The sequence below is a fragment of the Heterodontus francisci genome, chromosome 20 (genome assembly GCF_036365525.1).
Source record: "Heterodontus francisci isolate sHetFra1 chromosome 20, sHetFra1.hap1, whole genome shotgun sequence".
Lineage (NCBI taxonomy): Eukaryota > Metazoa > Chordata > Chondrichthyes > Heterodontiformes > Heterodontidae > Heterodontus > Heterodontus francisci.
Window position 1 is genome coordinate 10,322,345 of NC_090390.1, and position 24,613 is coordinate 10,346,957.

The 24,613-nt window shown below is 44.3% G+C and overlaps 1 protein-coding gene across 3 annotated transcripts in view; it reads left to right on the top strand.

Annotated features, from left to right (window-relative positions):
• The first annotated feature begins 4,389 nt into the window (after positions 1 to 4,389).
• LOC137380898 (DPY30 domain-containing protein 1-like) overlaps positions 4,390 to 24,613 on the top strand; it is a 597,603-nt gene continuing 577,379 nt past the window's right edge. For 2 of the 3 annotated variants that reach the window (XM_068053301.1, XM_068053303.1), the window contains exon 1: positions 4,390 to 4,450. The gene's annotated coding sequence lies outside the window, so the exon portion shown is untranslated. The remainder of the gene's footprint in view (positions 4,451 to 24,613) is intronic. The other variant, XM_068053302.1, reaches the window with a different exon arrangement.

A 24,613-nucleotide genomic window follows, 5' to 3' on the forward strand; every position in this document is an offset into this window, starting at 1 on the left:
TTCCTTTTCAGGGGTCTTTTCCTCTTTAGGCAAAACACAGCCTGTAGGCCAATGTACAATTTTCTGATGAGAGGAACAAATCTTCCCTCAGGGCATCTCTTCTGGTCTACCAGAACAAACCGGTTCCAAGCTGTTTTACACACAGTCAAATTGATACAAAACCACATGTGAGCTCATCTCTCTTGCTGTTCGCACTCACTGTCTCCAGAGAAAAAAAAAACTCCTCTCAGTCTTAAAAGCACACAGACCCCCATAGTTTTTGAGAAAAAAACAGCACTCCCATGACATATCAACAGCATTGCCCACATCAACCCTCTCTGTTACCTCCTGAAAAAACTCCAGCGAGTTAGTTTAACATGATCTTCCCTTAAGAAATCCACACTGGCTTTAATTAACCCACATTTGTCCATGTGCCTATTAATTTTGTCCCAAATTATTCTTTCTAGATGTTTCCACCATCAAAATTAAACTGGCTGGCCTGTAGTTGCTGAGCTTATCTTTACACCCTTCTTTGAACAAACCTGTAACATTTGCAATTCTCCGTCCTCTGGCACCACCCCTGCGTCGAAGGAAGATTGAAAAAGTATGGCCAGTGCCTCCATGATTTCCACCCTCAAGTCCCTCAGTATCTTTGAATGCATATCGTTCAGTCCTGGTGTTTTATCCACTTTAAGTACAGACAGTCCATCTAATACGTCCCTCTTATCAATTTTAAACTTTTTGCTACAACCGACCACTCCTGTCAAAGCCCCCAATCAAAATATACGATTCTGATTGTGGTGGGACCAACGCACTGTTAATTCAGTCAGGTTGTTCCACAGATCGGCTAACATATCATTTAAAAATCTTCCAAATTGAAGAAAGACCCACAAAATTGTACCATCTATTAATCCCTGAATGAGGCTAACCAAACCAGGTGTCTTTAAATCAACAAATTAACTCTTTAATTAAAAGAACTGAATTCTTAAACACTATGAACATTTAAAAATAGAAAAATTAGAGTCCTTGCAAATTTACAGTCCAATGTTGTTCGAAGTCCTCGCAGAATGTTGTTCAAAGTCCCTCGCAGGATGTTGTTCCAAGTCCAGCGAAGTTCAACAATTAACGACTTGCAAACACTTTCAACAGAATCAATCTGACTTTAGAGTTTTTTGAGGGATAAAAGATTGTCACAGTCTTTTTCTTCAATTTAAATTACCAGCGATCTCTGTCTTGGCTTGACTTTTTAGAATTTTAAGTGATAATAATTAAACAGACAAAAATCCTATTTCCTTCAGTTTAAATGATTGAGAGCTCGTTTTCAGTGCTGACACCAGAGCTATCTGTCTTTTGTCTGTCTGTGTGTTCTGTTAGGACAAACTGTTTCCTCTAAAAGCCAGTTCAAACAGAATTGAAACAAATGTATCGCTTGATACTCACTCCCAGTGGCTATATCTATGGTATCGAGAATGCACCCTTTGAATTGCAGTCTCCAAATGGCTGTTTCTAAGGCAACGAAAATGCACCTTCCTATAACTCCTGAGGCTTGCTGGTTCTTAAAGCAATACTGATCCTCTGCAAGCCTTAACGGCAAAACCGCATACTACGAAAAAAAACTGCAGGACCGTGACACTTTCTGGTGTCTGAATTACCTCTTCTTTCACCATTGCCTAGGTTGCATCTTCTTCCTTAGTAAAGACAGATGCAAAGTATTCATTTAATACCGCAGCGATGCCCTCTGCCTCCATCTGTAAATCCCCTTTCTGGTCCCTAATTGGCCCAACTCCTCCTTTTACTATTTATATGTCGATAGAAAACTTTGGGATTTCCTTTAATTCTAGGTCCAGTCTCTTTTCTCTTTTCTTTGTTTCTCTTATCTGTTTTTTCACTTCTCCTCGGGACCTTCTATATTCAGCCTGGTTCTCAATAGTACTTTCTGCCTGACATCTGTCGTAAGCACACTTTTTCTTCTTTATCTTAATCTCTACCTCTTTTTTCATCCAGGATGCTCTGGATTTGTTAACCATATCTTTCCCCTTCGAGGGAACATACCTTGACTGCACCCAAACTATCTCTTCTTTGAAGGTAGCTCTTTGTTCAGCTGCTGCTATTCCTGCCAACCTTTCAATTCATTTGCCCCAGCTCTGTTCTTACCCCATTGAAGTTGGCTTTCTGCCAGTTAATGATTCTCATCCTGAATCATTATCCTCTTCCATAGTTAGCCTAAACCTCATGATACAATGATCACTATCCCCTAAATGATCTCCTCCTGATATCTGATCCACTTGGCCTACCTCATTCCCAAGAACCAGGTCTAGCAGTGCCTCCTTTTTCGCTGGACTAGAAACATATTGTAGAACATTTTCGTGAACACACTCTTGCCCCTCACTGCCCCTTTCACTACTACTATTATCCCAGTCTATTCTTGGATAATTAAAGTCCCCCATGATAACGACCTTATAATTTTTGCACCTCTCTGTAACTTCCTTGCAAATTTGTTCCTCCATGTCCTTCCCACTAAGTTGTTGGCCTATAGACAACACCAAGCAATGTAACTGCAACTTTTTTGTTCCTTAGCTCCAGCCAAATTGATTGTCCTCGACGCCTCTGGGACATTCCTTTTATCCAGCACTGCAATGCTCTCCTTAAACAATACCACCACCCCTCCCCTCTTTTTCCCTTTCCTTTCTTTCCTGAACACCTTGTATCCAGGAATATTCAATACCCAGTTTGCCCTTCTTTGATCAAGGTTTCTGTTGTAGCCACATCATATTTCCACATATCAATCTGCACCTGTACCACACCAATCTTAACAGCACTCTGTTCATTTACATATATGCACATTAACCCGCATTAAGGCGTAGGGGCGGCACAGTGGTTAGCACCGCAGCCTCACAGCCCCAGCGACCCGGGTTCAATTCTGGGTACTGCCTGTGTGGAGTTTGCAAGTTCTCCCTGTGTCTGTGTGGGTTTTCGCCGGTTTCCTCCCACAGCCAAAGACTTGCAGGTTGATAGGTAAATTGGCCATTATAAATTGCCCCTAGTGTAGGTAGGTGGTAGGGGAATACAGGAACAGGTGTGAATGTGGTAGGGGTATGGGATTAGTATAAATGGGTGGTTGATGGTCAGCACAGACTCGGTGGGACGAAGGGCCTGTCTCTAAATAAAATCCGAGACTTTATTACTTTCTCCCTTACTCTGACTCCACCCAATAATTTACTATTCTCTACTCAAGTGCTATTTCTCCCTGTATTCTGTTCCTCTCTGATATTTTCCCCTGGTTCCCACACCCCTGCCAAATTAGTTTAACCCACCCCCACACACAAAGTAGCACTAGCAAATTGGCCAGCAAGGAAATTTATCCCAGCTCTGTTCAGGTTAGAGGGTGTCCTGCCCCCAGGTCGCTGTCCATGGATGAAAGTGTGTATCCTGGCCCCAGATCAGAGAGTGTGCCCTGGCCCCGGGGCCACTGTCCCTGGATCAGAGAATGTGCCTGGCACCAGGGTGGCGACCGTTGGGTCAGTGTGTGTCCTGGCTCCAGGGTTGCTGTCCCTGGGTCAGAGTGCGTGTCCTGGCCCAGGGTCACTGTCCCTGATTCAGAGAGTGTCCTGGTCACTGTCACTGGGTCAGAGTCAGAGTGTCCAGGCCCCAGGGGTCCCTGAGAACGTCCTGGCCCCGGGTGTTACTGTCCCTGGTTCAGAGAGTGTCCTGGTCACTGTGTCAGAGACAATGTCTGACTCCAGGATCACTGTCCCTGGGTCACAGAGTGTGTCAAAGCCCCAGGGGGTCACTGTCCCTGGGTTAGAGTGTCCTGGCTCCAAGATCACAGTCTCTGGGTCAGAGTGTCCTGGTCACTGTCGCTGTCCCTGGGTCAGAGAGTGTGTCCTGGCTCCAAGATCACTGTCTCTGGGTCAGAGTGTCCTGGTCACTGTCGCTGTCCCTGGGTCAGAGAGAGTGTCCTGACTCCAAGATCACAGTCTCTGGGTCAGAGTGTCCTGGTCACTTTCGCTGTCCCTGGGTCAAAGAGTGTATCCAGGCCCCGGGGTCACTGTTCCTGGGTCAAAGAGTGCATCCAGGCCCCCGGGGAACCATGTTCTTGGCTGATAAACAGCAGTCGGCTGACACACCAAACAGCCTCTCGGACGTTTGAGGCCCGCGCAGTGCACTAGAGGCCTGGAGTTTTGTAACCACGTTGCCCCTGAACCAAGATGGCCAAACTACCACCTCTGACCCTCATCCTGGGGTGGCGGTGAATGACTGTTCGAGTCTGAAACCCAGCACTTAGGCTCGCTGTCCTGAGGGTAGTTGCAGCAAGAACCAGCCCTGCACCGGAAAGAGAACTGTCCCGACCCTAACCTTGACCCCGGGAACAGGCCCGCCCCGGAAGAGAGGCTAACTCGGTGGCGTCACTTCCTGTTCAGACATCCGAGTTACCAGAAAGGTGCTGCGGCGTTCCATAGCAACGCAGAGAGTGAGTGATGAATACAGGGGAAGAGAGATCAATAAAAGAAGAGAGTGATCAATACAGGCAGCGAGTGATCGATTCAGGGAAGAGTGACCGAGACAGACAATGAATGATCAATACAGGGAGAGAGTGATCAATACAGGGGAAGAGTGATCAATACAGGGAGAGAGTGATCAATACAGGGGAAGAGTGATCAATACAGGGGAAGAGTGATCAATACAGGGGAAGAGTGATCAATACATGGAGAAAGTGATCAATACAGGGAGAGAGTGATCAATACAGGGAGAGAGTGATCAATACAGGGAGAGAGTGATCAATACAGGGAGAGAGTGACCGTGACAGACAATGAATGATCAATACAGGGAGAGAGTGATCAATACAGGGGAAGAGTGATCGATTCAGGGAAGAGTGACCGAGACAGACAATGAATGATCAATAAAGGGAGAGAGTGATCAATACAGGGGAAGAGTGATCAATACAGGGAGAGAGTGATCAATACAGGGAGAGAGTGATCAATACAGGGAGAGAGTGATCGATTCAGGGAGAGAGTGATCGATTCAGGGAGAGAGTGACCGATTCAGGGAGAGAGTGACTGAGACAGACAATGAATGATCAATAAAGGGAGAGAGTGATCAATACATGGAGAAAGTGATCAATACAGGCAGAGAGTGATCGATTCAGGGAAGAGTGACCGTGACAGACAATGAATGATCAATACATGGAGAAAGTGATCAATACAGGGAGAGAGTGACCGTGACAGACGATGAATGATCAATACAGGGAGAGAGTGATCAATACAGGGGAAGAGTGATCAATACAGGCAGAGAGTGATCGATTAAGGGAAGAGTGACCGAGACAGACAATGAATGATCAATAAAGGGAGAGAGTGATCAATACAGGGAAAGAGTGATCAATACAGGGAGAAAGTGATTAATACAGGGAGAGAGTGACTGAGACAGACAATGAATGATCAATAAAGGGAGAGAGTGATCAATACAGGGAAAGAGTGATCAATAAAAGAAGAGAGAGTGATCAATACAGGGGAAGAGAGATCAATACAAGGGGAGAGTGATCAATACAGGGGAAGAGTGATTAATACAGGGAGAGAGTGATCAATACAAGGGGAGAGTGATCAATACAGGGGAAGAGTGATTAATACAGGGAGAGAGTGATCAATATAGGGAGAGAGTGATCAATACAGGGAGAGAGTGATTAATACAGGGAGAGAGTGATCAATACAGGGAGAGAGTGATCAATACAGGGAGAGAGTGATCAATACATGGAGAAAGTGATTAATACAGGGAGGGAGTGATCAATACAAGGAGAGAGTGATCAATCCAAGGAGAGAGTGATCAATACAAGGAGAGAGTGATCAATCCAAGGAGAGAGTGATCAATACAAGGAGAGAGTGATCAATACAGGTGAAGAGTGATCAATAAAAGAAGAGAGAGTGATCAATACAGGGGAAGAGAGATTAATAAAAGAAGAGAGTGATCAATACAAGGGGAGAGTGATCAATACAGGGGAAGAGAGATCAATAAAAGAAGAGAGAGTGATCAATACAGGGGAAGAGAGATCAATAAAACAAGAGAGAGTGATTAATACAGGGGAAGAGAGATCAATACAGGGAGAAAGTGATCAATACAGGGAGAGAGTGATCGATACAGGGAGAGAGTGATCGATACAAGGGAAGAGACATCAATAAAAGAAGAGCGTGATCGATAAAGGGGGAGAGTGATCAATAAAAGGAGTGAGTGTTCCATACAGTGGGTGAGTGATGAATACAGGCAGAGAATGATCGATGGGAGGCGGGGGGTGGAGAGAGATTAATGCAGGGACAGAATGATCAATGCAGGTGGAGAATGATCCATACTGGAAGAGAGTGATCGATACAGGTGGTGAGTGATAAATAAAGTGGGAGTATGATCAATACAGGGGGTGAGTGTTCTATTCAGTGGGTGAGTGATGAAAAGGGGGAGAGGATGACCCATAGAGGGAGAGAGAGGATCAATAGAGGGAGTCTGGGATGAATACAGGGAGAGAGTTGAAGACAAGAGAGAGTGATGAATACAAAGCGAGTGATAATACAGTGAATGAGTGATGAATACGGGGATGAGTGGTGAATACATGGAGTGAGTGATGAATACCAGGGATGAGAAATCAATACAGGGAGAATGTGATGATTACAGGGAGAGCGTTAAATGCACAGAGTGAGTGATCAGTACAGGTATAGAGTGGTGAATACAGGGCCTGAGTGATCAATACAGGAAGAGAGTGATCAGTAGAGTCTTAGAGTCATTTACAGCACAGAAGGAGGCTCATCAACTCCGTGCCAGCCGCCCATGAGGCTATGCAGCCAGTACCACTCCCCGGCTCGATCCCTATAGCCCTGCAAGTCTTTACCTCTCAGCTGGCCATCCAACATCTTCTTGAAGTCATTGATTGTCTCCACTTGCACCACCCTTGTTGGCAGTGAGTTCCAGGTCATTACCACCTGCTGTGTAAAAAAGTGCTTCCTCATATTCTACCTGCATCTTTTGCCCAAAACTTTCAATCTGTGTCCCCTAGTCCTTGTACCATTTTTTTTAATGAGAACTATTTTTCCTTGTCTAACTTATCTAAGCCTGTCATAATCGTGTACACTTCTATTAAATCTGCCCTCAACCTCCTTTGTTCTAAGGAGAACAAACACAGCTTTTCCAACCTAACCTTGTAATTAAAATCCTCCATCCCTGGAACCATTCTGGTAAATCTCCTTTGCACCCTCTCAAGGGCCCTCCCTTCCTAAAGTGCGGTGACCATAACTCGACACAATACTCCAGTTGGGGACTAACCAGAGCTTTATAAAGGTTCAGCATAACTTCCCTGCTTTTATACTCCATGCATCTATTTATAAAGCCCAAGATCTCATATGCTTTACTACCCACTCTCTTAATATGTCCTACCACCTTCAAGGATCAAAGCACATGCACCCAAGATCCCTCTGTTCCTGCAAGGTCTTTAGAACTGTGCCATTAAGTATATATTGCCTCTCCCTATTCCTTCTGCCAAAATGCATCACCTCACACTTCTCTGTATTAAAAGTCTATCTGCCAACACTCTGCCCATTCTGCTAGCCGAAATATGTCCTGGTGGTTCATATCATCCTCAGTGTTTGCCTCAGCCCCACGTTTGGTATCGTCAGCAAATTTTGAGATTCAACTCTATATTCCAAGATCCAATCATCTACACAAAGCAAAAAAACAGTGGTCCCAGCACTGACCCTTGGGGAACACAGCTGTCTACCATCCGCCAGTTTGAAAAACAACCATTTACGATGACTCACTGTTTTCTGTCCTTAAGCCAATTATTTTATCCAATTGGACACTGACCCTGCTATTCCATGAGGAAGGGAGTGATCAGTACATTGAGTGTGATGAATATACTGGGTGAGTGATCAATAGAAAGAGTGATCATTACAGTGAGACAGTGATTAATACAGTGAGAGAGTGATGAATACAGGGAGAGAGTGATGAATACAGTGAGAGAGTGATGAATACAGTGAGAGAGTGATGAATAGAGGGAGAGAGTGATGAATAGAGGGAGAGAGTGATGAATAGAGGGAGAGAGATGAATACAGCAGGAGAGTGATGAATACAGTGAGAGAGTGATGAATACAATGAGAGAGTGATGAACACAGTGAGAGAGTAATAACTACAGGGAGAGTAATAAATACAGAGAGTGAGTGATGAATACAGGGAGTGAGTGATGAATACAATGAGAGAGTGATGAACACAGTGAGAGAGTAATAACTACAGGGAGAGTAATAAATACAGGGAGTGAGTGATGAATACAGGGAGTGAGTGATGAATACAGGGAGTGAGTGATGAATACAGGGAGAGAGTGATGAATACAGGGAGAGAGTGATGAATACAGGGACAGAGTGATGAATACAGGGAGAGTGTGATGAAAACAGGGAGAGAGTGATGAAAACAGGGAGAGAGTGATGAAAACAGGGAGAGAGTGATGAAAACAGGGAGAGAGTGATGAAAACAGGGAGAGAGTGATGAAAACAGGGAGAGAGTGATGAAAACAGGGAGAGAGTGATGAATACAATGAGAGAGTGATGAATAGAGGGAGAGAGTGATGAATAGAGGGAGAGAGTGATGAATAGAGGGAGAGAGATGAATAGAGCGAGAGAGATGAATAGAGGGAGAGAGATGAATAGAGGGAGAGCGATGAATACAGGGAGAGAGATGAATACAGGGAGAGAGATGAATACAGGGAGAGAGATGAATACAGGGAGAGAGTGAAGAATACAATGAGAGAGTGTTGAATACAGGGAGAGAGTGATGAATACAATGAGAGAGTGATAAATACAATGAGAGAGTGTTGAATACAGGGAGAGAGTGATGAATACAATGAGAGAGTGATGAATACAGGGAGAGAGTGATGAATACAGGGAGAGAGTGATGAATACAGGGAGAGTGATGAATACAGTGAGAGAGTGATGAATACAGGGAGAGCGTGATGAATACAGTGAGAGAGTGATGAATGCAGTGAGAGACTGATGAATGCAGTGAGAGAGTGTTGAATGCAGTGAGAGAGTGTTGAATACAGTGAGAGAGTGTTGAATACAGTGAGAGAGTGTTGAATACAGTGAGAGAGTGATGAATACAGTGAGAGAGTGTTGAATACAGGGAGAGAGTGATGAATACAATGAGAGAGTGATGAATACAATGAGAGAGTGTTGAATACAGGGAGAGAGTGATGAATACAGGGAGAGTGATGAATACAGTGAGAGAGTGATGAATACAGGGAGAGCGTGATGAATACAGTGAGAGAGTGATGAATGCAGTGAGAGAGTGATGAATGCAGTGAGAGAGTGATGAATGCAGTGAGAGAGTGTTGAATGCAGTGAGAGAGTGTTGAATACAGTGAGAGAGTGATGAATACAGTGAGAGAGTGATGAATACAGTGAGAGAGTGATGAATACAATGAGAGAGCGATGAATACAATGAGAGAGCGATGAATACAATGAGAGAGCGATGAATACAATGAGAGAGCGATGAATACAATGAGAGTGTGATGAATACAATGAGAGAGTGATGAATACAATCAGAGAGTGTCGAATATAGGGAGAGAGTGTCGAATATAGGGAGAGAGTGTCGAATATAGGGAGAGAGTGTCGAATATAGGGAGAGAGTGTCGAATATAGGGAGAGAGTGTCGAATACAGGGAGAGAGATGAATACAGGGAGAGAGATGAATACAGGGAGAGAGATGAATACAGGGAGAGCGTGATGAATACAGTGAGAGAGTGATGAATGCAGTGAGAGAGTGTTGAATACAGTGAGAGAGTGATGAATACAGTGAGAGAGTGATGAATAGAATGAGAGAGTGATGAATACAATGAGAGAGTGATGAATACAATGAGAGAGTGATGAATACAATGTGAGTGTGATGAATGCAATGAGAGAGTGATGAATGGACGGAGAGAGTGATGAATACAGTGAGAGAGTGATGAATACAGGGAGAGAGTGATGAATACAATGAGCGAGTGATGAATACAATGAGAGAGTGATGAATACAGGGAGAGAGTGTCGAATACAGGGAGAGAGTGTCGAATATAGGGAGAGAGTGTCGAATATAGGGAGAGAGAGATGAATACAGGGAGAGCGTGATGAATACAGGGAGAGAGTGATGAATGCAGTGAGAGAGTGTTGAATACAGTGAGAGAGTGATGAATACAGGGAGAGTGTGATGAAAACAGGGAGAGAGTGATGAAAACAGGGAGAGAGTGATGAAAACAGGGAGAGAGTGATGAAAACAGGGAGAGAGTGATGAATAGAGGGAGAGAGTGATGAATAGAGGGAGAGAGTGATGAATAGAGGGAGAGAGATGAATAGAGGGAGAGAGATGAATAGAGGGAGAGAGATGAATAGAGGGAGAGCGATGAATAGAGGGAGAGCGATGAATAGAGGGAGAGCGATGAATAGAGGGAGAGCGATGAATACAGGGAGAGCGATGAATACAGGGAGAGCGATGAATACAGGGAGAGCGATGAATACAGGGAGAGAGTGATGAATACAGGGAGAGAGTGATGAATGCAGTGAGAGAGTGTTGAATACAGTGAGAGAGTGATGAATACAGTGAGAGAGCGATGAATACAGGGAGAGCGATGAATACAGGGAGAGCGATGAATACAGGGAGAGCGATGAATACAGGGAGAGAGTGATGAATACAGGGAGAGAGTGATGAATGCAGTGAGAGAGTGATGAATACAATGAGAGAGTGATGAATAGAGGGAGAGAGTGATGAATAGAGGGAGAGAGTGATGAATACAATGAGAGAGTGATGAATCGAGGGAGAGAGTGATGAATACAGTGAGAGAGTGTTGAATACAATGAGAGAGTGATGAATACAATGAGAGAGTGATGAATACAATGAGAGAGTGATGAATATAGGGAGAGAGTGTCGAATATAGGGAGAGAGTGTCGAATATAGGGAGAGAGTGTCGAATATACGGAGAGAGTGTCGAATATACGGAGAGAGTGTCGAATACAGGGAGAGAGTGTCGAATATAGGGAGAGAGTGATGAATACAGGGAGAGAGTGATCAATACAGGCAGAGAGTGATCAATACAGGCAGAGAGTGATCAATACAGGCAGAGAGTGATTAATACAGGCAGAGAGTGATCAATACAGGCAGAGAGTGATCAATACAGGCAGAGTGTGATCAATACAAGAGGGAGTGAGTGATCATGAGGGAGAGAGTGATGACGACAGGGAATGAGTAATGAGTACGGCGAGAGTGTGATTAATACAGGGTGCCGGTGTTAAGTACAGGTTGAAAGTGATCAATTCAGGTAGAGAATGGTGAATCAGGGGAGACAGTGATAAGCAGAGGGAGTGAGTGATGAATACAGGGACAGAGTTATCAATACAAAGAGTGTGATGAATACAGGGGGTGTGTGTTCAATACAGCAAAAGAGTGATCAATAGTGGGAGAGGTGATCAATACAGAGAGAGAGTCATCAATACAGAGAGAGTGATGAAGACAGGGAATGAGTGATGAGTACAGGGCGAGTGATGAATGCATGGTCTGAGTGATGTTTATAGATAGAGTCATAAATACAGGGGGTGACTGATGAAAAAAGGGAGAGAATGATGAATACATGGTGCCAGTGATAAATACAGGGGGTGAGTGATGAATACAGGGAGAGTCATGAATACAGAGAGTGAGTGATGAATACAGACAGTGAGTGATGAATACAGACAGTGAGTGATGAATACAGACAGTGAGTGATGAATACAGGGAGTGAGTGAAGAATACAGGGAGAGAGATGAATACAGGGATAGAGTGATGAATACAATGAGAGAGTGATGAATACAATGAGAGAGTGATGAATACAGGGAGAGAGTGATGAATACAATGAGAGAGTGATGAATACAGGGAGAGAGTGATGAATACAGAGAGAGAGTGATGAATACAGGGAGAGAGTGTTGAATATAGGGAGAGAGTGTCGAATATAGGGAGAGAGTGTCGAATATAGGGAGAGAGTGTCGAATATAGGGAGAGAGTGTCGAATATAGGGAGAGAGTGTCGAATACAGGGATAGAGTGATGAATACAATGAGAGAGTGATGAATACAATGAGAGAGTGATGAATACAGGGAGAGAGTGATGAATACAATGAGAGAGTGATGAATACAGGGAGAGAGTGATGAATACAGAGAGAGAGTGATGAATACAGGGAGAGAGTGTCGAATATAGGCAGCGAGTGTCGAATACAGGGAGAGAGATGAATACAGGGAGAGAGATGAATACAGGGAGAGCGTGATGAATACAGGGAGAGAGTGATGAATGCAGGGAGAGAGTGTCGAATATAGGGAGAGAGTGTCGAATATAGGGAGAGAGTGTCGAATATAGGGAGAGAGTATCGAATATAGGGAGAGAGTGTCGAATATCGGGAGAGAGTGTCGAATATAGGGAGAGAGTGTCGAATATAGGGAGAGAGTGTCGAATATAGGCAGCGATTGTCGAATACAGGGAGAGAGATGAATACAGGGAGAGAGATGAATACAGTGAGAGAGTGATGAATGCAGCGAGAGAGTGTTGAATACAGGGAGAGAGTGATGAATACAATGAGAGAGTGATGAATACAATGAGAGAGTGATGAATACAATGAGAGAGTGATGAATACAGGGAGAGAGTGATGAATACAGGGAGAGAGTGATGAATACAGAGAGAGAGTGATGAATACAGAGAGAGAGTGATGAATACAGAGAGAGAGTGATGAATACAGGGAGAGAGTGATGAATACAGGGAGAGAGTGTCGAATACAGGGAGGGAGTGTCGAATACAGGGAGGGAGTGTCGAATACAGGGAGGGAGTGTCGAATACAGGGAGGGAGTGTCGAATACAGGGAGGGAGTGTCGAATACAGGGAGGGAGTGTCGAATACAGGGAGGGAGTGTCGAATACAGGGAGGGAGTGTCGAATACAGGGAGGGAGTGTCGAATACAGGGAGGGAGTGTCGAATACAGGGAGGGAGTGTCGAATACAGGGAGGGAGTGTCGAATACAGGGAGGGAGTGTCGAATACAGGGAGGGAGTGTCGAATACAGGGAGGGAGTGTCGAATACAGGGAGGGAGTGTCGAATACAGGGAGGGAGTGTCGAATACAGGGAGGGAGTGTCGAATACAGGGAGGGAGTGTCGAATACAGGGAGAGAGTGTCGAATACAGGGAGAGAGTGTCGAATATACGGAGAGAGTGTCAAATATACGGGGAGAGTGTCAAATATACGGGGAGAGTGTCTAATATACGGGGAGAGTGTCAAATATACGGGGAGAGTGTCAAATATACGGGGAGAGTGTCGAATACAGGGAGAGAGTGATGAATACAGGCAGAGAGTGATGAATACAGGCAGAGAGTGATGAATACAGGCAGAGAGTGATCAATACAGGCAGAGAGTGATCAATACAGGCAGAGTGTGATCAATACAAGAGGGAGTGAGTGATCATTAGGGAGAGAGTGATGACGACAGGGAATGAGTAATGAGTACGGCGAGAGTGTGATTAATACAGGGTGCCGGTGTTAAGTACAGGGTGAAAGTGATCAATTCAGGTAGAGAATGGTGAATCAGGCGAGACAGTGATCAGCAGAGGGAGTGAGTGATGAATACAGGGACAGAGTTATCAATACAAAGAGAGTGATTAATACAGGTAGAGTGTGATGAATACAGGGGGTGTGTGTTCAATACAGCAACAGAGTGATCAATAGTGGGAGAGGTGATCAATACAGAGAGAGAGTCATCATTACAGAGAGAGTGATGAAGACAGGGAATGAGTGATGAATACAGGGAGGGAGTGATGAATACAGAGAGTGAGTGATGAATACAGAGAGTGAGTGATGAATACAGAGAGTGAGTGATGAATACAGAGAGTGAGTGATGAATACAGGGAGTGAGTGATGAATACAGGGAGTGAGTGATGAATACAATGAGAGACTGTCGAATATAGTGAGAGAGTGTCGAATATAGGGAGAGAGTGTCGAATATAGGGAAAGAGTGTCGAATACAGGGAAAGAGTGTCGAATACAGGGAAAGAGTGTCGAATACAGGGAAAGAGTGTCGAATACAGGGAAAGAGTGTCGAATACAGGGAAAGAGTGTCGAATACAGGGAAAGAGTGTCGAATACAGGGAAAGAGTGTCGAATACAGGGAAAGAGTCGAATACAGGGAGAGAGTGTCGAATACAGGGAGAGAGTGTCGAATACAGGGAGAGAGTGTCGAATACAGGGAGAGAGTGTCGAATACAGGGAGAGAGTGTCGAATACAGGGAGAGAGTGTCGAATACAGGGAGAGAGTGTCGAATACAGGGAGAGAGTGTCGAATACAGGGAGAGAGTGTCGAATACAGGGAGAGAGTGTCGAATACAGGGAGAGAGTGATGAATACAGGCAGACAGTGATGAATACAGGCAGACAGTGATGAATACAGGCAGACAGTGATCAATACAGGGACAGAGTGATCAATACAAAGAGTGTGATGAATACAGGGGGTGTGTGTTCAATACAGCAAAAGAGTGATCAATAGTGGGAGAGGTGATCAATACAGAGAGAGAGTCATCATTACAGAGAGAGTGATGAAGACAGGGAATGAGTGATGAGTACAGGGTGAGTGATGAATGCATGGACTGAGTGATGTTTATAGATAGAGTCATAAATACAGGGGGTGACTGATGAATACAGGGAGAGAATGATGAATACATGGTGCCAGTGATGAATACAGGGAGAGTAATGAATACAGAGAGTGAGTGATGAATACAGGGAGTGAGTGATGAATACAGGGAGTGAGTGATGAATACAGGGAGTGAGTGATGAATACAGGGGGAGAGTGTCGAATATTGGGAGAGAGTGTCGAATACAGGGAGAGAGTGTCGAATACAGGGAGAGAGTGTCGAATACAGGGAGAGAGTGTCGAATACAGGGAGAGAGTGTCGAATACAGGGAGAGAGTGATGAATACAGGCAGACAGTGATGAATACAGGCAGACAGTGATGAATACAGGCAGACAGTGATCAATACAGGCAGACAGTGATCAATACAGGCAGACAGTGATCAATACAGGTAGACAGTGATCAATACAGGCAAAGAGTGATCAATACAAGAGAGAGTGAGTGATCATTAGGGAGAGAGTGATGACGACAGGGAATGAGTAATGAGTACGGTGAGAGTGTGATTAATACAGGGTGCCGGTGTTCAGTACATGGTGAAAGTGATCAATTCAGGTAGAGAATGGTGAATCAGGCGAGACAGTGATAAGCAGAGGGAGTGTGTGATGAATACAGGGACAGAGTTATCAATACAAAGAGTGTGATGAATACAGGGGGTGTGTGCTCAATACAGCAAAAGACTGATCAATAGTGGGAGAGGTGATCAATACAGAGAAAGAGTCATCATTACAGAGAGAGTGATGAAGACAGGGAATGAGTGATGAGTACAGGGCGAGTGATGAATGCATGGACTGAGTGATGTTTATAGATAGAGTCATAAATACAGGGGGTGACTGATGAATACAGGGAGAGAATGATGAATACATGGTGCCAGTGATGAATACAGGGAGAGTAATGAATACAGGGAGAGTAATGAATACAGAGAGTGAGTGATCAATACAGAGAGTGAGTGATGAATACAGAGATTGAGTGATGAATACAGAGAGTGAGTGATGAATACAGGGAGTGAGTGATGAATACAGGGAGTGAGTGATGAATACAGGGAGTGAGTGATGAATACAGGGAGTGAGTGATGAATACAGGGCGAGAGTGATGAATAGAGCGGGAGAATGATGAATAGAGGGAGAGAGATGAATACAGGGAGAGAGTGATGAATACAGGGAGAGAGTGATGAATACAGGGAGAGAGTGATGAATACAGGGAGAGAGTGATGAATACAGTGAGAGACTGTTGAATACAGTGAGATAGTGTCGAATACAGGGAGAGAGTGTCGAATACAGGGAGAGAGTGTCGAATACAGGGAGAGAGTGTCGAATACAGGGAGAGAGTGTCGAATACAGGGAGAGAGTGTCGAATACAGGGAGAGAGTGTCGAATACAGGGAGAGAGTGTCGAATACAGGGAGAGAGTGTCGAATACAGGGAGAGAGTGTCGAATACAGGGAGAGTGTGTCGAATACAGGCAGAGAGTGGTGAATACAGGTGAAAGAGTTATCAATACAAAGAGAGTGATTAATACAGGGGGTGTGTGTTCAATACAGCAAAAGAGTGATCAATAGTGGGAGAGAGTGATGAATACAGGGAAAGTGATCAATACAGAGAGAGAGTCATCATTACAGAGAGAGTGATGAAGACAGGGAATGAGTGATGAGTACAAGGCGAGTGATGAATGCATGGACTGAGTGATGTTTATAGAGTCAGAAATACAGTGGGTGACTGATGAATACAGGGAGAGAATGATGAATACATGGTGCCAGTGATAAATACAGGGAGAGTAATGAATACAGAGCGTGAGTGATGAATACAGGGAGTGAGTGATCAATACAGGGACTGAGTGATGAATACAAAGAGTGAGTGATGAATACAGAGAGTGAGTGATGAATACAGAGAGTGAGTGATGAATACAGACTGAGTGATGAATACAGAGAGAGAAGATATTCACTACAGGGAGAGAGTGATCCATCCAGGGGGAGAGTGATGAATACAGGGAGAGAGCGATCATTACAGTGAGTGATGAATACAGGGAGAGAGTGATCAATACAGAGAGTGAGTGATCAATACAGAGAGTGAGTGATCAATACAGAGAGTGAGTGATCAGTACAGAGAGTGAGTGATAAATACAGAGAGTGAGTGATGAATACAGACTGAGTGATGAATACAGTGAGAGAAGATATTCACTACAGGGAGAGAGTGATCCATCCAGGGGGAGAGTGATGAATACAGGGAGAGAGCGATCATTACAGTGAGTGATGAATACAGGGAGAGAGTGATGAATACAGGGAGAGAGCGATGATTACAGTGAGTGATGAATACAGGGAGAGAGTGATAAATACAGAGAGAGTGATAAATACAGAGAGAGTGATGTATACAGGGAGAGAGTGATGTATACAGGGAGAGAGTGATGTATACAGGGAGAGAGTGATCAAAACAGGAAGTGAGTGATCAATACAAGAGGGAGTGAGTGATCAATACAAGAGGGAGTGAGTGATCAACAGGGAGAGAGTGATGACGACAGGTAATGAGTAATGAGTACAGTGAGAGTGTGATTAATACAGGGTGCCGGTGTAAAGTACAGCGTGAAAGTGATCAATTCAGGTAGAGAGTGGCAAATCAGGCGAGACAGTGATAAGCAGAGGGAGTGAGTGTTGAATGCAGGGAGAGAGTTATTAATACAAAGAGGGTGATTAATACAGGTAGAATGTGCTGAATACAGGGTGTGTGTGTTCAATACAGCAAGAGAGTGATCATTACAGAGAGAGTGCTGAATACAGGGAGAGAGTGATCCATCCAGGGGGTAGGTGATGAATACAGGCAGAGAGTGACAAATACAGGCAGAGAGTGTCGAATACAGGGAGAGAGTGTCGAATACAGGGAGAGAGTGTCGAATACAGGGAGAGAGTGTCGAATACAGGGAGAGAGTGATGAATACAGGCAGACAGTGATGAATACAGGCAGACAGTGATGAATACAGGCAGACAGTGATCAATACAGGCAGACAGTGATCAATACAGGCAGACAGTGATCAATACAGGTAGACAGTGATCAATACAGGCAAAGAGTGATCAATACAAGAGAGAGTGAGTGATCATTAGGGAGAGAGTGATGACGACAGGGAATGAGTAATGAGTACGGTGAGAGTGTGATTAATACAGGGTGCCGGTGTTCAGTACATGGTGAAAGTGATCAATTCAGGTAGAGAATGGTGAATCAGGCGAGACAGTGATAAGCAGAGGGAGTGTGTGATGAATACAGGGACAGAGTTATCAATACAAAGAGTGTGATGAATACAGGGGGTGTGTGCTCAATACAGCAAAAGACTGATCAATAGTGGGAGAGGTGATCAATACAGAGAAAGAGTCATCATTACAGAGAGAGTGATGAAGACAGGGAATGAGTGATGAGTACAGGGCGAGTGATGAATGCATGGACTGAGTGATGTTTATAGATAGAGTCATAAATACAGGGGGTGACTGATGAATACAGGGAGAGAATGATGAATACATGGTGCCAGTGATGAATACAGGGAGAGTAATGAATACAGGGAGAGTAATGAATACAGAGAGTGAGTGATCAATACAGAGAGTGAGTGATGAATACAGAGAGTGAGTGATGAATACAGAGAGTGAGTGATGAATACAGGGAGTGAGTGATGAATACAGGGAGTGAGTGATGAATACAGGGAGTGAGTGATGAATACAGGGAGTGAGTGATGAATACAGGGAGTGAGTGATGAATACAGGGCGAGAGTGATGAATAGAGCGGGAGAATGATGAATAGAGGGAGAGAGATGAATACAGGGAGAGAGTGATGAATACAGGGAGAGAGTGATGAATACAGGGAGAGAGTGGTGAATACAGGGAGAGAGTGGTGAATACAGGGAGAGAGTGATGAATACAGTGAGAGACTGTCGAATACAGTGAGAGAGTGTCGAATACAGGGAGAGAGTGTCGAATACAGGGAGAGAGTGTCGAATACAGGGAGAGAGTGTCGAATACAGGGAGAGAGTGTCGAATACAGGGAGAGAGTGTCGAATACAGGGAGAGAGTGTCGAATACAGGGAGAGTGTGTCGAATATAGGGAGAGAGTGTTGAATACAGGCAGAGAGTGGTGAATACAGGTGAAAGAGTTATCAATACAAAGAGAGTGATTAATACAGGGGGTGTGTGTTCAATACAGCAAAAGAGTGATCAATAGTGGGAGAGAGTGATGAATACAGGGAAAGTGATCAATACAGAGAGAGAGTCATCATTACAGAGAGAGTGATGAAGACAGGGAATGAGTGATGAGTACAAGGCGAGTGATGAATGCATGGACTGAGTGATGTTTATAGAGTCAGAAATACAGTGGGTGACTGATGAATACAGGGAGAGAATGATGAATACATGGTGCCAGTGATAAATACAGGGAGAGTAATGAATACAGAGCGTGAGTGATCAATACAGGGAGTGAGTGATCAATACAGGGACTGAGTGATGAATACAAAGAGTGAGTGATGAATACAGAGAGTGAGTGATGAATACAGACTGAGTGATGAATACAGAGAGAGAAGATATTCACTACAGGGAGAGAGTGATCCATCCAGGGGGAGAGTGATGAATACAGGGAGAGAGCGATCATTACAGTGAGTGATGAATACAGGGAGAGAGTGATCAATACAGAGAGTGAGTGATCAATACAGAGAGTGAGTGATAAATACAGAGAGTGAGTGCTAAATACAGAGAGTGAGTGATAAATACAGACTGAGTGATGAATACAGAGAGAGTGAGTGATGAATACAGACTGAGTGATGAATACAGTGAGAGAAGATATTCACTACAGGGAGAGAGTGATCCATCCAGGGGGAGAGTGATGAATACAGGGAGAGAGCGATCATTACAGTGAGTGATGAATACAGGGAGAGAGTGATGAATACAGGGAGATAGCGATGATTACAGTGAGTGATGAATACAGGGAGAGAGTGATAAATACAGAGAGAGTGATAAATACAGAGAGAGTGATGTATACAGGGAGAGAGTGATGTATACAGGGAGAGAGTGATCAAAACAGGAAGTGAGTGATCAATACAAGAGGGAGTGAGTGATCAATACAAGAGGGAGTGAGTGATCAATAGGGAGAGAGTGATGACGACAGGTAATGAGTAATGAGTACAGTGAGAGTGTGATTAATACAGGGTGCCGGTGTAAAGTACAGCGTGAAAGTGATCAATTCAGGTAGAGAGTGGCAAATCAGGCGAGACAGTGATAAGCAGAGGGAGTGAGTGTTGAATGCAGGGAGAGAGTTATTAATACAAAGAGGGTGATTAATACAGGTAGAATGTGCTGAATACAGGGTGTGTGTGTTCAATACAGCAAGAGAGTGATCATTACAGAGAGAGTGCTGAATACAGGGAGAGAGTGATCCATCCAGGGGGTAAGTGATGAATACAGGCAGAGAGTGACAAATACAGGCAGAGAGTGACAAATACAGGCAGAGAGTGACAAATACAGGCAGAGAGTGACAAATACAGGCAGAGAGTGACAAATACAGGCAGAGAGTGACAAATACAGGCAGAGAGTGATGGATACAGAGAGAGTGATGGATACAGAGGCTGAGTAATGCATACAGAGAGTGAGTGATGAAGACAGTGAGAGATGTTGTTCGTTACAGGGAGAGAGTGATGATTACAGAGGGTGAGTGATGAATACAGGGGGTGAGTGTTGAATACAGGGGGTGAGTGTTGAATACAGGGGGTGAGTGCTGAATACAGGGGGTGAGTGCTGAATACAGAGAGTGAGTGATGAATACAGAGAGTGAGTGATGAATACAGAGAGTGAGTGAGTTATCAATATAGAGTGAGAGTGATGAATACAGGGGGTGAGTGATAATACAGGGCGAGAGTGATGAGAGCAGGTGGGGTGAGTGATGAATACAGGGAGACAGCGATGCATACAGCAGGTGAGTGATGATTTTAGGAACAGAGTGATGTTTATAGAGAGTGATGAATACAGGGAGAGAGTTATGAATACAGGGAAAGTGTGATGAGTACAGGGAGAGAGTGATGAGTAGAGGGAGAGCATGATGAATACAGGGAGAGAGTGATGAATACAGGGAGAGAGTGTGATGAAGACAGGGAGAGAGTGTGATGAAGACAGGGAGAGAGTGTGATGAAGACAGGGAGAGAGTGTGATGAAGACAGGGAGAGAGTGATGAATGCAGTGAGAGAGTGCTGAATACAGTGAGAGAGTGCTGAACACAGTGAGAGAGTGATGAATACAATGAGAGAGTGATGAATAGAGGGAGAGAGTGATGAATAGAGGGAGAGAGTGATGAATACAATGAGAGAGTGATGAATCGAGGGAGAGAGTGATGAATACAGTGAGAGAGTGTTGAATACAATGAGAGAGTGATGAATACAATGAGAGAGTGATGAATATAGGGAGAGAGTGTCGAATATAGGGAGAGAGTGTCGAATATAGGGAGAGAGTGTCGAATATAGGGAGAGAGTGTCGAATATACGGAGAGAGTGTCGAATATACGGAGAGAGTGTCGAATATAGGGAGAGAGTGTCGAATATAGGGAGAGAGTGATGAATACAGGGAGAGAGTGATCAATACAGGCAGAGAGTGATCAATACAGGCAGAGAGTGATTAATACAGGCAGAGAGTGATCAATACAGGCAGAGAGTGATCAATACAGGCAGAGTGTGATCAATACAAGAGGGAGTGAGTGATCATTAGGGAGAGAGTGATGACGACAGGGAATGAGTAATGAGTACGGCGAGAGTGTGATTAATACAGGGTGCCGGTGTTAAGTACAGGTTGAAAGTGATCAATTCAGGTAGAGAATGGTGAATCAGGGGAGACAGTGATAAGCAGAGGGAGTGAGTGATGAATACAGGGACAGAGTTATCAATACAAAGAGTGTGATGAATACAGGGGGTGTGTGTTCAATACAGCAAAAGAGTGATCAATAGTGGGAGAGGTGATCAATACAGAGAGAGAGTCATCAATACAGAGAGAGTGATGAAGACAGGGAATGAGTGATGAGTACAGGGCGAGTGATGAATGCATGGTCTGAGTGATGTTTATAGATAGAGTCATAAATACAGGGGGTGACTGATGAAAAAAGGGAGAGAATGATGAATACATGGTGCCAGTGATAAATACAGGGGGTGAGTGATGAATACAGGGAGAGTCATGAATACAGAGAGTGAGTGATGAATACAGACAGTGAGTGATGAATACAGACAGTGAGTGATGAATACAGACAGTGAGTGATGAATACAGGGAGTGAGTGAAGAATACAGGGAGAGAGATGAATACAGGGATAGAGTGATGAATACAATGAGAGAGTGATGAATACAATGAGAGAGTGATGAATCCAGGGAGAGAGTGATGAATACAATGAGAGAGTGATGAATACAGGGAGAGAGTGATGAATACAGAGAGAGAGTGATGAATACAGGGAGAGAGTGTTGAATATAGGGAGAGAGTGTCGAATATAGGGAGAGAGTGTCAAATATAGGGAGAGAGTGTCGAATATAGGCAGCGAGTGTCGAATACAGGGAGAGAGATGAATACAGGGAGAGAGATGAATACAGGGAGAGCGTGATGAATACAGGGAGAGAGTGATGAATGCAGGGAGAGAGTGTCGAATATAGGGAGAGAGTGTCGAATATAGGGAGAGAGTGTCGAATATAGGGAGAGAGTGTCGAATATAGGGAGAGAGTGTCGAATATAGGGAGAGAGTGTCGAATATAGGCAGCGAGTGTCGAATACAGGGAGAGAGATGAATACAGGGAGAGAGATGAATACAGTGAGAGAGTGATGAATGCAGCGAGAGAGTGTTGAATACAGGGAGAGAGTGATGAATACAATGAGAGAGTGATGAATACAATGAGAGAGTGATGAATACAATGAGAGAGTGATGAATACAGGGAGAGAGTGATGAATACAGAGAGAGAGTGATGAATACAGAGAGAGAGTGATGAATACAGGGAGAGAGTGTTGAATACAGGGAGAGAGTGATGAATACAATGAGAGAGTGATGAATACAGGGAGAGAGTGATGAATACAGGCAGAGAGTGATGAATACAGGGAGAGAGTGATGAATACAGGGAGAGAGATGAATACAGTGAGAGTGATGAATAGAGGGAGAGAGATGAATACAGGGAGAGAGTGATGAATACAGGGAGAGAGTGATGAATACAATGAGAGAGTGATGAATACTGGGAGAGAGTGATGAATACTGGGAGAGAGTGATGAATACAGAGAGAGAGTGATGAATACAGGGAGAGAGTGATGAATACAGGGAGAGAGTGTTGAATACAGTGAGAGAGTGATGAATACAGTGAGAGAGTGATGAATACAGTGAGAGAGTGATGAATACAGTGAGGGAGTGATGAATACAATGAGAGAGTGATGAATACAATGAGAGAGTGATGAATAGAGGGAGAGAGCGATGAATAGAGGGAGAGAGCGATGAATAGAGGGAGAGAGCGATGAATAGAGGGAGAGAGTGATGAATACAGTGAGAGAGTGTTGAATACAGTGAGAGAGTGATGAATACAGTGAGAGAGTGATGAATACAATGAGAGAGTGATGAATACAGGGAGAGAGTGATGAATACAGGGAGAGAGTGTCGAATACAGGGAGGGAGTGTCGAATACAGGGAGGGAGTGTCGAATACAGGGAGGGAGTGTCGAATACAGGGAGGGAGTGTCGAATACAGGGAGGGAGTGTCGAATACAGGGAGGGAGTGTCGAATACAGGGAGGGAGTGTCGAATACAGGGAGGGAGTGTCGAATACAGGGAGTGAGTGTCGAATACAGGGAGGGAGTGTCGAATACAGGGAGGGAGTGTCGAATACAGGGAGGGAGTGTCGAATACAGGGAGGGAGTGTCGAATACAGGGAGAGAGTGTCGAATATACGGAGAGAGTGTCAAATATACGGGGAGAGTGTCAAATATACGGGGAGAGTGTCAAATATACGGGGAGAGTGTCAAATATACGGGGAGAGTGTCAAATATACGGGGAGAGTGTCAAATATACGGGGAGAGAGTGTCGAATACAGGGAGAGAGTGATGAATACAGGCAGAGAGTGATGAATACAGGCAGAGAGTGATGAATACAGGCAGAGAGTGATCAATACAGGCAGAGTGTGATCAATACAAGAGGGAGTGAGTGATCATTAGGGAGAGAGTGATGACGACAGGGAATGAGTAATGAGTACGGCGAGAGTGTGATTAATACAGGGTGCCGGTGTTAAGTACAGGGTGAAAGTGATCAATTCAGGTAGAGAATGGTGAATCAGGCGAGACAGTGATCAGCAGAGGGAGTGAGTGATGAATACAGGGACAGAGTTATCAATACAAAGAGAGTGATTAATACAGGAAGAGTGTGATGAATACAGGGGGTGTGTGTTCAATACAGCAACAGAGTGATCAATAGTGGGAGAGGTGATCAATACAGAGAGAGAGTCATCATTACAGAGAGAGTGATGAAGACAGGGAATGAGTGATGAATACAGGGAGGGAGTGATGAATACAGAGAGTGAGTGATGAATACAGAGAGTGAGTGATGAATACAGGGAGTGAGTGATGAATACAGGGAGAGTAATGAATACAGGGAGTGAGTGATCAATACGGAGAGTGAGTGATGAATACAGAGAGTGAGTGATGAATACAGAGAGTGAGTGATGAATACAGAGAGTGAGTGATGAATACAGAGAGTGAGTGATGAATACAGAGAGTGAGTGATGAATACAGGGAGTGAGTGATGAATACAGGGAGTGAGTGATGAATACAATGAGAGACTGTCGAATATAGTGAGAGAGTGTCGAATATAGGGAGAGAGTGTCGAATATAGGGAAAGAGTGTTGAATACAGGGAAAGAGTGTCGAATACAGGGAAAGAGTGTCGAATACAGGGAAAGAGTGTCGAATACAGGGAAAGAGTGTCGAATACAGGGAAAGAGTGTC